Source organism: Cucurbita moschata, unplaced genomic scaffold, assembly GCF_002738365.1.
Source record: "Cucurbita moschata cultivar Rifu unplaced genomic scaffold, Cmos_1.0 Cmo_Scf00066, whole genome shotgun sequence".
In the NCBI taxonomy this organism is placed as follows: Eukaryota; Viridiplantae; Streptophyta; class Magnoliopsida; order Cucurbitales; family Cucurbitaceae; genus Cucurbita; species Cucurbita moschata.
Window position 1 is genome coordinate 63,709 of NW_019268582.1, and position 10,498 is coordinate 74,206.

The window sequence follows — 10,498 nt, forward strand, 5'->3', positions numbered from 1 at the left end:
TGCTTTATGTTATGTGATGATGTGATGATGTGCTGATGTTAGATAGTGAAGCGGTGATGTTATATGATGATGTGATGATGTTATATGATGATGTGATGATGTTACATGATGATGTGATGATGTTATATGATGATGTGATAATGTTATGTGATGACGTGATGATGTTAGATATTATGTGATGATGTCATATGATGATGTTATATGATGATGTGATAATGTTATGTGATGACGTGATGACGTTAGATGATGATGTGATGATGTTATATGATGACTTGATGACGTAAGATAATGATGTGATGATGTTATATGAATGACGTACTTGGTATGCTTGATGCTCTTTATGACAATATGATGAGTATGATGATTGCGTGACGTTTACCTTAATATAATAATGTTTTCCATATTGAGCATGCTATATGATGATGAGTGTCATATTTGCATCATGTCGTTAGATCGACATAGGACACAACCCTAAGAGCATGAAAATGATATTAATATAAATATCCACGAGTATGTGTTACCTATAATAACAAAGAGATGAGACTAGAGGGTTGTGTTAGAAGAGACGTTATGATGGATTTAGAGGGACCTCATGCATATTGTATGTTCATAAGTATAGGGCTTCTTCCCCTAGAGATGATGAGTGCAGACGTGTACAATACGATGATGAGTGCGAATGTGCACGAGCGCGAATGCGCACAGATGAGGGTGTTTATGAGGCGCATGACACTATGGGGTTCCGCTGACCTCCGGATGTTGCTACAGATTAGCTTGACCAGAGGGTCTAGGGGGTGTGTGAGCGCCCTGGGGATTCACACTCGCATGTGTGAGTCGTGTGTAGGGAAGTACTACACATCTAACTTGTCCAAAACTGGAGGCCACCCTTATGATGATTAGAGATAGGTTCCTAAATCATGATTGCATGTGTTTGCATTTACATGACACCCTATAGTGGGGCCACTTACTTAATATTCTTCGAAATACACAGGCCGTGTGTCACATCATTTTTTAGGTAAAGGCAAGGCGCACTTGTACGGAGGGCGGCGACATCGCGAGCAGAGACTGTGGCACGTGCATAGGGTAGACTCATATTTAAATTCCAAGTTAGAATAGGTTGTTTTGCATTTCATTGTTTTAAATTATTTTGTATTTGTTTTTTATTTTCTCTAAATTTCAGTATTTTGTATTTAAACACGTAAGAGCTGTGTTTTCCATAAAACATAACTTTTAACGTACCATAAACATTGAATACAGAAGACTTCATTTAAATTCCATAAAACATAACTTTTAACTTAAAACACAGCCATGGACTTGCGTGTTTCAAAAACATCTTTAAGACGACACAACAAAAGACCCGAAATAAAATAAATAAGCGTTTAAGTTTAAAACATCCTATTCGATCCTAAGTCTAAGAAAATAAATACCACTATCCTATGCATGTGTCATGATCTCGAGTTGCGATGTCGTCGTCAGCCGTACAAGAATGTCTTGCCTTAACTTGAAAAATGTAGTAGCACATGGCTTGAGTATTTAAAGAAATACTCAGTAAGTGACTCCACTATGGGGTTAAATGCAACAATCATATGCAATGAAATGATGGGACCTATCTTTCGTTTCGTTTCGTTTTTCCTACGGTGCTGTCCTGACGGGTAATTGTGGACGTGTACCATATACTTTACACACAGCTCATACGTGCGAGTATGGGCTCACCAGCTAGTTCGCACACCGCTGGGCCACTGTCCTTATCCGGTGGGCATACTCTGGGAGCCTCTTATGTCGGGACCCGTTAAAACTAGAACCGTCACGGCAGCGCTATGCAATGCATAACTATCGTTGTCTTGCCATTGGATATACGCGTCCGTACCCTCGTGATGGGATGGGGGTATCCTCCCAGATGCATGAACACACATAATGCATGAGATCCCCCTATTTCTACATTTATCTTTAATGACCATAACCCCCTGTCACGTTCCAGGCTTCATGTCATTCTCATTTTCATTTCACATTTCAAACACATTTCTATCAAGGTTATGGTTCCAGACAGTTTACCGTGTTTCATGTCATACAATTCATGCTGTTCACATTCAAATATTTCATACAAACATGTCATAATCATTCAAGGACCTCATATCGTTACATGCATTACACATCACACCAGACTAAAAGCATACATAACATATATTTACGTTCACATAACTACGTACTTAAGCACAATAATCTAGCATACAATGTATCATATCATAAATAAGTCATAACGTAAACACTTCATATGTAACGACCCTAAATTTCCACATACTCAGAGTCGCTACTAACGTCTCATGCTCATCTATAATGCAGAAATATAACTCTTACATGAACATAATTGATAACGTAAACTTCAAAAAACGTTTAAAACAACTTCTTCTCTGGAAAACACAGCTATGGTCTTACGTGTTTAAATATGAAATATTGAAATATTGAAATTTAGAGAAAACAAAAACAAATACAAAATAATTTAAAACAATGAAATGCAAAACAACCTATTCTAACTTAAGACTAGAAATTTAAATATGAATCTACCCTATGCATGTGCCACAGTCTCTGCTCGCGATGCCGCCGTCTTCCGTACAAGTGCTTCTTGCCTTTACCTGAAAAATGATGTGGCACACGGCTTGAGTATTTCAAAGAATACTCAGTAAGTGGCCCCACTATAGGGGGTCATGCAAATGCAAACACATGCAATCATGATTTAGGGACCTATCTCTAATCATCTTAGGGGTGGCCTCCAGTCTCGGACAAATTGGATGTGTAGTACTTCCCTACACACGACTCACACGTGCGAGTGTGAATCCCCAAGGCGCTCGCACACCCCCTGGACCCTCTGGTCAAGCTAATCTGTAGTGACGTCCGGAGGTCAGCGGAACCCCATAGTGTCATGCACCTCATGAACACCCTCATCTGTGTGCTTTCGCACCTGTGCGCATACGCGCTCATCATACGGTGCGCGTCTGCACTCATCATCTATAGGGGAAGTAGCCCTATGCTTATGAACATACAATAGGCATGAGGTCTCTCTAAATCCATCATAATGTCTCTTCTGACACAACCCTCTAGTCTCATCTCTTTGATACTCTAGGTAACACATACTCGTGGATATTTATATTAATATCATTTTCACTCTCTTAGGGTTGTGTCCTATGTCGATCTAACGACATGATGCAATATGGCACTCATCATCATATGGCATGCTTAATATGGAAAACATCATCATATTAAGGTAAACGTCACACAATCATCATACTCATCATATTGCCACAACGTGCATCAAACATATCAAGTACGACATTCATCAAAATATATATATACTGAGCACATCATCAGGTATCATAACCCACACATCATCATAAGTCATACATCATCATAACTCATATACCGCATCGTACGACATAGTTCATACAACATCGTAACTCATACAATTTTTAGCCTATCCTATAGTAAGGCCACTTACCTGATTAGCTTATAAGGTTGTCACCAATTTATCTTTAATGAAAGTTCGATTTTTCCCTTTGTATCCAAGTCAACCTATAAGAATCCATGGCATCAATTTCATGTTAAATTCTCTAACTCTTACAATGGTTCATGTTCTAAACTTCATGCGAGCATTAAAGACTTTGCATAGATAAGGTCTTGGAACGTTATAATATACCTCTAAATAGATATACACATATTATATATATATATTCTATTTATATTAAGATTTCATTTTCTATTTTTTATTTCCATTGACTTCTCTCTTGTCTTTTGATATTCTTTCTTTACTCTGCTTTTTCTCTCAATTTTTGTTCAAGACATATTCTTGACCAATCTTTAATCGATCTTACTTAATCATATTATTGGTCAATTCGGATCCATTTTTACTCCCAACTCTTCTCTTTTATTTTTCTCTTCCTCTGTATTTTTTTCTTTTGATTTTATATTCTGACCTTCTCTCTATTTTCTCTTTTAGTTCTCCCCTACCTTTTCTATTTTTTTTTTCTCTGTATGCCTTCTCTGTATTTTTTCTTTTACTTCTCTCTATCTTTTTTTTCTCTGCCTTTTTTTTTTTCTCGGCATGTCTTCTCTTCTATCTTTTTTTCTCTGTATGTCTTCTCTTCTATCTTTTTTTCTCTGTATGTCTTCTCTTCTATCTTTTTTTCTCTGTATGCCTTCTCTGCCTTCTCTTCTATCTTTTTTTCTCTGTATGCCTTCTCTGTATTTTCTGTTTTACTTTTTTACTGCTCTCTGTATTTTCTCTTTACTTACAGCTCTTTATTTTATTTTTATTTTTTTTCTTTTCCTTGCATTTCTACTTTTCTCTCCTTTACTTACAGCTCTTTATTTTATTTTTATTTTTTTTCTTTTCCTTGCATTTCTACTTTTCTCTCTTTCCTCTTGATTTTGTTTACCATATTTGGCCTCCTATCTATATATATATTTGTTTTTCTTTTGATTTTGTTAACAGTATTTTGGCCTCTCTACCGTCATCTCATATTTTTTTTTGTATTCTAAATGAAAAGAAAATCTGATCTGGATAAATGAAAAAGAGATCAGAGGAAATCTGATCTGGGTAAATGAAAAAGAGATCAGAGATCTGAAACATGACTTACCTTAATAACAACAAGATCTCTCTCCAAATTAAATCTCCCGCTCTCCTTGTAAATCTGGTTGTTTGTATTTTTATTTTTATTTTTTTTATTTTATTTTTCATTGTAGGAACCACAGATGATCCAGTATTCTGACTTGGGATATTGATTGATGAGTTGGTTGAGGAGAGATAGTTGGGAGAGGAAGGAGGGTTAGTGGAGAGTAGTTTAGGGAAAATTATTATTTTAATTATTTATTTATTTATTTTTATTTTTTTGGGTTGTTACATCATAGTCATATCGTTCTCTAACTTACCATAGCCTTAACGTTCTTATACCTATCACAGACATATCATTACGTAACCTACCTTAGTCATATAGTCACAAGAACGTACCCTAACGCTATCGTTCTATTAATCTATCACAAATCTATCCCTTTCTACCCATAACCTAACCGTATTCTTTCATCAATCTCTCCTATCATAGTACTCTGGTATATAACCTAACCCTAACGTTTCATAAACGTATCTTACTCCTATCGTTACATTTCGTTTTGTGCATCCTTCTCGTATCCTATCTCAAACATTTCGTTTTGTGCACCCTCTGGTCAAGCTAATCTGTAGCGACGTCCGGAGGTCAGCGGAACCCCATAGTGTCATGTGCCTCATGAACACCCTCATCTGTGTGCATTCGCACCTGTGCGCATTCGCGCTCATCATACAGTGCGCGTCCGCTCTCATCATCTCTAGGGGAAGTAGCCCTATGCTTATGAACATACAATATGCATGAGGTCCCTCTAAATCCATCATAATGTCTCTTCTGACACAACCCTCTAGTCTCATCTCTTTGTTACTCTAGGTAACACATACTCGTGGATATTTATATTAATATCATTTTCACGCTCTTAGGGTTATGTCCTATGTCGATCTAACGACATGATGCAATATGACACTCATCATCATATAGCATGCTCAATATGGAAAACATCATCATATTAAGGTAAATGTCACGCAATCATCATACTCATCATATTGCCACAAAATGCATCAAACATATCAAGTAAGACATTCATTAAAATATATATATTGTAACAGCAAAAAAATAATAATAATAATAATAAATTAATAAATAAGTAAATAAAAATAATTATTCCCTCATCTCTCTTAGTCACTTTCCCCAAAAATCTCTCCTCAACTCACGCAAATGAAACAGAAATGAAAAATGTTAGATTTGAGAAAACAGAAATACCGGCCTAAAATTTATAGGAGATGAGTTTGCAGAGATGATCAAGATTTACATGGGAGAGATTTGAGATTTCTTTATATCTCAGATCTCCTTTTCTTTATCCAATTATTTAGTTTTATTTAGCAATTTACCTTGTTAGAAAGATCGTTAAGATCAATAGCAGAAAAAAAAATAGAATCGATTAACTTATCATAATTTCTTCTCTCTCCAAAAACAAACACAAAAAAAGGTTCAGATTTATCTCGGCAAAAACAAACACAAAAAAAAAGTTCAGATTTAGTTTTGGGAGTGAGATATTTTGCTAGAAAAAGATTTTGCATTTGAAGAGGTCAATAGTTTTTCTTTTATTTTATTTTATTTAATGATATTAAAAGGATTTTGCATTTGAGTAGTTTTCCTTTATATTATTTAATGATATTAAAAGTCATACTCTGGTGATAATTAAAAGAAGGGAAATATAGTAAGAGACAGGGAGGGAAGATTGAGAATATAATTGAAATTATCTGGAAAATGTTAAAGAGTAATACGAGAAAACAGGAGATCTGGAAAATTTTAATCGGTATTAAATGGTTTATATGAAAATAATACTATAACAAACGTATATAAATATTTCAAGACCTAACTCAGGCAAAGACTCTAATGTTCGCATGAAGTATAACACATGGATCAATATAAATTAGAGAAACAATTTTGTAGAAATTCAAACTCGAAACTGATGTCATGGGCTCACATAGGTTGACTTGGAGTTCAATGGACTTTCATTAAGGATAACGACGGAATCGAACTTTCATTAAGAATATATTCGTGACAACGACTTAAGCTAACTAGGTAAGTGATCTTACTATCGGCATGGTTATATTTGATGTTGACACGTGCCCTGTGGTTCTGCACGTGTCATATATATTGATATGTGTGAATTATCTGTGGATTGATATACTTGCTATATGTTATGTTATGTTATAATATGTGGTTTATATGATAATAATTATGGTACGATGTGCTCAAGGATATGTTTGAGATAGGGTACGAGAAGGATGCACAAAACGAAATGTAACGATAGGAGTAAGATACGTTCATGAAACGTTAGAGTTAGGTTACATATCGGAGTGCTATGGATAGGAGAGATTGATGAAAGAATACGGTTAGGTTATGGGTAGAAAGGGATAGGTTTGTGATAGATTGATAGAACGATAGCGTTAGGGTACGTTCTTGTGACGATATGACTAAGGTACGTCACGTAATGATATGTCTGTGATAGGTATAAGAACGTTAAGGCTATGGTAAGTTAGAGAACGATATGACTATGAAGTGTTTACGTTATTGACTTGGTTATGATATGATACATTGTATGCTAGATTATTGTGCTTAAGTACGAAATCATGTGAACGTGAATGTATGTTATTTATGCTGCTTAGTTGATGTGATATGAATGCATGTGACGATGTGTGACCCTTGTACGATTATGGCTTGTTGTATGAGTATTGGAATGTAACTGAATGAATTGTATGACATGAAATACGGTAAATTGCATGATACATAACCCCGCTAGGAATATGTATGATATGTAACGAAATGAGAATGAGAATGACATGTAAGCATGAAAACGTGACACGGGGTTATGTTCATTAAATGATGACTGTAGGACTAGTGGGACCTCATGCATATTGTGTGATCATGCATTTGGGGGGATACCCCTATCCCATCACGAGGGTACGGACGCGTACATCCAAATGGCAGGACAACGATCGTTATGCCTTGCATATCGCTGCCGTGACGGTTTTAGTTTTAACGGGTCCCGGTGGGCCCCTAGAGCATGCCCACCGGCTAGGGACAGTGGCCCAGCGGTGTGCGAACTAGTTGGTGAGTTCATACTCGCACGTATGGGCTGCGTGTAGAGTATATGGTACACGTCCATAATTACCTGTTAGGATTACATCGTAGGGAAAACGAAACGAAACGAAACGAAATGAAAGATAGATCCCATCATTTCATTGCATGTGATTGTTGCACTTAACCCCAATAGTGGGGTCACTTACTGAGTATTTCTTTAAATACTCAAGCCATGTGCTACTACATTTTTCAAGTTAAGGCAAGGCATTCCTGTACGGCTGACGACGGTATCGCAACTCGAGATCATGGCACATACATAGGATAGTGGTATTTATTTTCTTAGACTTAAGATAGAGTAGGATGTTTTAAACTTAAACGCTTATTTATTTTATTTTGGGTCTTTTGTTGTGTCGTTTTAAAGATGTTTTCGAAACACGTAAGTCCATGACTGTGTTTTAAGATAAAAGTTATGTTTTATGAAATTTAAATGAAGTCTTCCGCATTCAATGTTTATGGTATGTATACAGTAGCGACCTTAAATTAAGTAGAAAATTTCGGGTCGTTACATATATAGTGCGCACATCATCAAGTATCGTAACCCACACATCATCGTAACTCATACATCATCATAACTCATATACCGCATCGAACGACATAGTTCATACATCATCGTAACTCATACAATTTTTAGTCTATCTATAGTAAGGCCACTTACCTGGTTGGCCTTAGCCGAAGTATTCCCTAATTTAATTAACGTTAGCTCCCGTTCCTCGAGAACTACACCAAATGTTGCCAAGGTTTGCTTCCTATCGCATCGTTCGTCACCTTTTGTTAGTATTTCACATTTTAATTAATAATCCAACTAACCGTGTGAAATACGGCTCTAAACGGTCTCAATAAAAATTGAATTTCATGTTTTCATTGTTTCTAAATTATATACGATAATAAAACTTAAAACTTAAATTAATAATATGTCAATATTATTAATATTTCAAGTGGCTTGTATAATTCAACATTTAATGTTATATCCTATAGATACAAATATAATAATTTCTCATATCTTTCCCTTTTCTTTCGCTCACTTATTTCTCTTCTATGTTATATTTTAATTCTGTTTACAGTACTTGTCATATGAACAGTACTCCATTTTCAACCCGTTCTAATTTTCTTTTCTTTCCTAAAATCTTCTCTCTTTTGTTTTTTTTTTCTTTTAACTTTAACTCTAATTCTTTTGAATTTAATTCTACTTCCCTATCTAATTATTTTAAGCAATTTAAATCTAATTCTTTTAATCAGTTTCTCAGTCTAATTCTATAATTCTTTTAAGTAGTTTATTCAAAGGGGTTTAATTTTACTCCTATATCTAAATAGTTTAATTCTGTTTAGCAATTTAATTCTATTCCCAGATCTTTTTTTTTCCTTACTATTTCTAAATCTAATCTTCCTCTCTCTCCATGTATCTACTCCCATTTAATTCTCACATCGTTTAATTCCGTTCAGAATTTAATTCTATTCCCACTAAGCACCGTCTCTAACGTGTTATCACAGTAATATACTATGATTACCCTCAACCCCTTATGGGTGACTATGAAAACGGTACACTGTCATTATGTGCTTCATAACTTATAATAACTAGCACCTAATAAATGCTCAAACTCCCAAAGGGTAACAATGGGCTACCCAAGCCCCACGCCCAATGCCTAACAAAGAACCACGACAACAACATGTCGCCATGCTAAGTCACATAATAACCATAATAACCATCTAGCTCAACATAAAAACATACCATTGCATATGCCTATACGAAATTTCACATTCATGCCAACGAAACTATATAACCATAACGACAACCAAAGTACAACCACACACATTATCGAAGTACCACCTCCATGAACTAACTTTATCCATTCCTAAATACGTTACTAAGTTGTTTGGCCACAAATCCAAACCGACTCCTACAAGCAATTACAAAAAAAACTTGCTCTAGATGGTTACTTATTTGATCGTAGACTTCCCAAAACTTTATCGAGTCTTCAAGTGTCCCCTTGACTAAGCTTGGAATTTTCCTATAATAAGGCATTTATGGAATGTGTGAGTCAAGTACCTAAATCTGAATAAAGATGAATCAGATGGTGTGAAATGGGAAAACAAATCGGGTTTCGGTTCTGTATAGGTGGGTCGGGTCGGGTCAGGTCGTGCCCCCTCAGTTTTCGGCCTCTTCTTCCCACCTTCTTCTTGATCTTTCTTTCCTCTCAACACCCCATGTCTTCTTCTTCATAAGGACTTACCAACTTCCCTCGACAATAACCTAGGTACACCGATCCCGTGAAAGGTATTAAGGTTTTGGAAAACAACAACGAAAATTACACCACTAGGACTTACCGTCGACGTTCTCCCTTCCTCAACCGTTCGGCCCACCGTTGCTAACGAGCGCTTCAGCTCCGTCGTTCGTCTCCAACGCTCTACCCTCTCCTTTGTCTTCTTCTTCTTTCTTCATTTTTTTCTTTTCTTCCTTCTTTCTTCTTTTCTTTTCTTTTCTTTTCTTTTTTCTTTTTCTCTTTTCTCCTCGCCGCCTCTCTTTTCTTTTTTTTCTTTTTTTTTTTACCCTAAAGGATAGTACAGCTGGCATTTCTCTCTCCTCACTTATTGCCAGTTGTACGGCTCTTACAACATATCACATCACAATATATTGTATCATAAACATGTCATATCGTAAATACTTCGTAGTCATATCGTTCTCTAACTTATTAGAACTTTAACGTTCTTATATCTATCACAATCATATCGTTACGTAAACGTACCTGTCATATCATAAACACTTC

General features: G+C 35.8%; 1 long non-coding RNA gene across 1 annotated transcript; it reads right to left on the reverse strand.

The window, feature by feature from the left end:
* Window positions 1–9,441: 9,441 nt before the first annotated feature.
* LOC111437796 lies at window positions 9,442–10,202 on the reverse strand. Its single transcript, XR_002709491.1, has 2 exons — window positions 10,059–10,202; window positions 9,442–9,984 (listed from the first exon to the last, which is right to left on the reverse strand). It is a non-coding gene; the product is annotated as an uncharacterized LOC111437796 (long non-coding RNA).
* Between the last annotated feature and the right edge of the window lie 296 nt (window positions 10,203–10,498).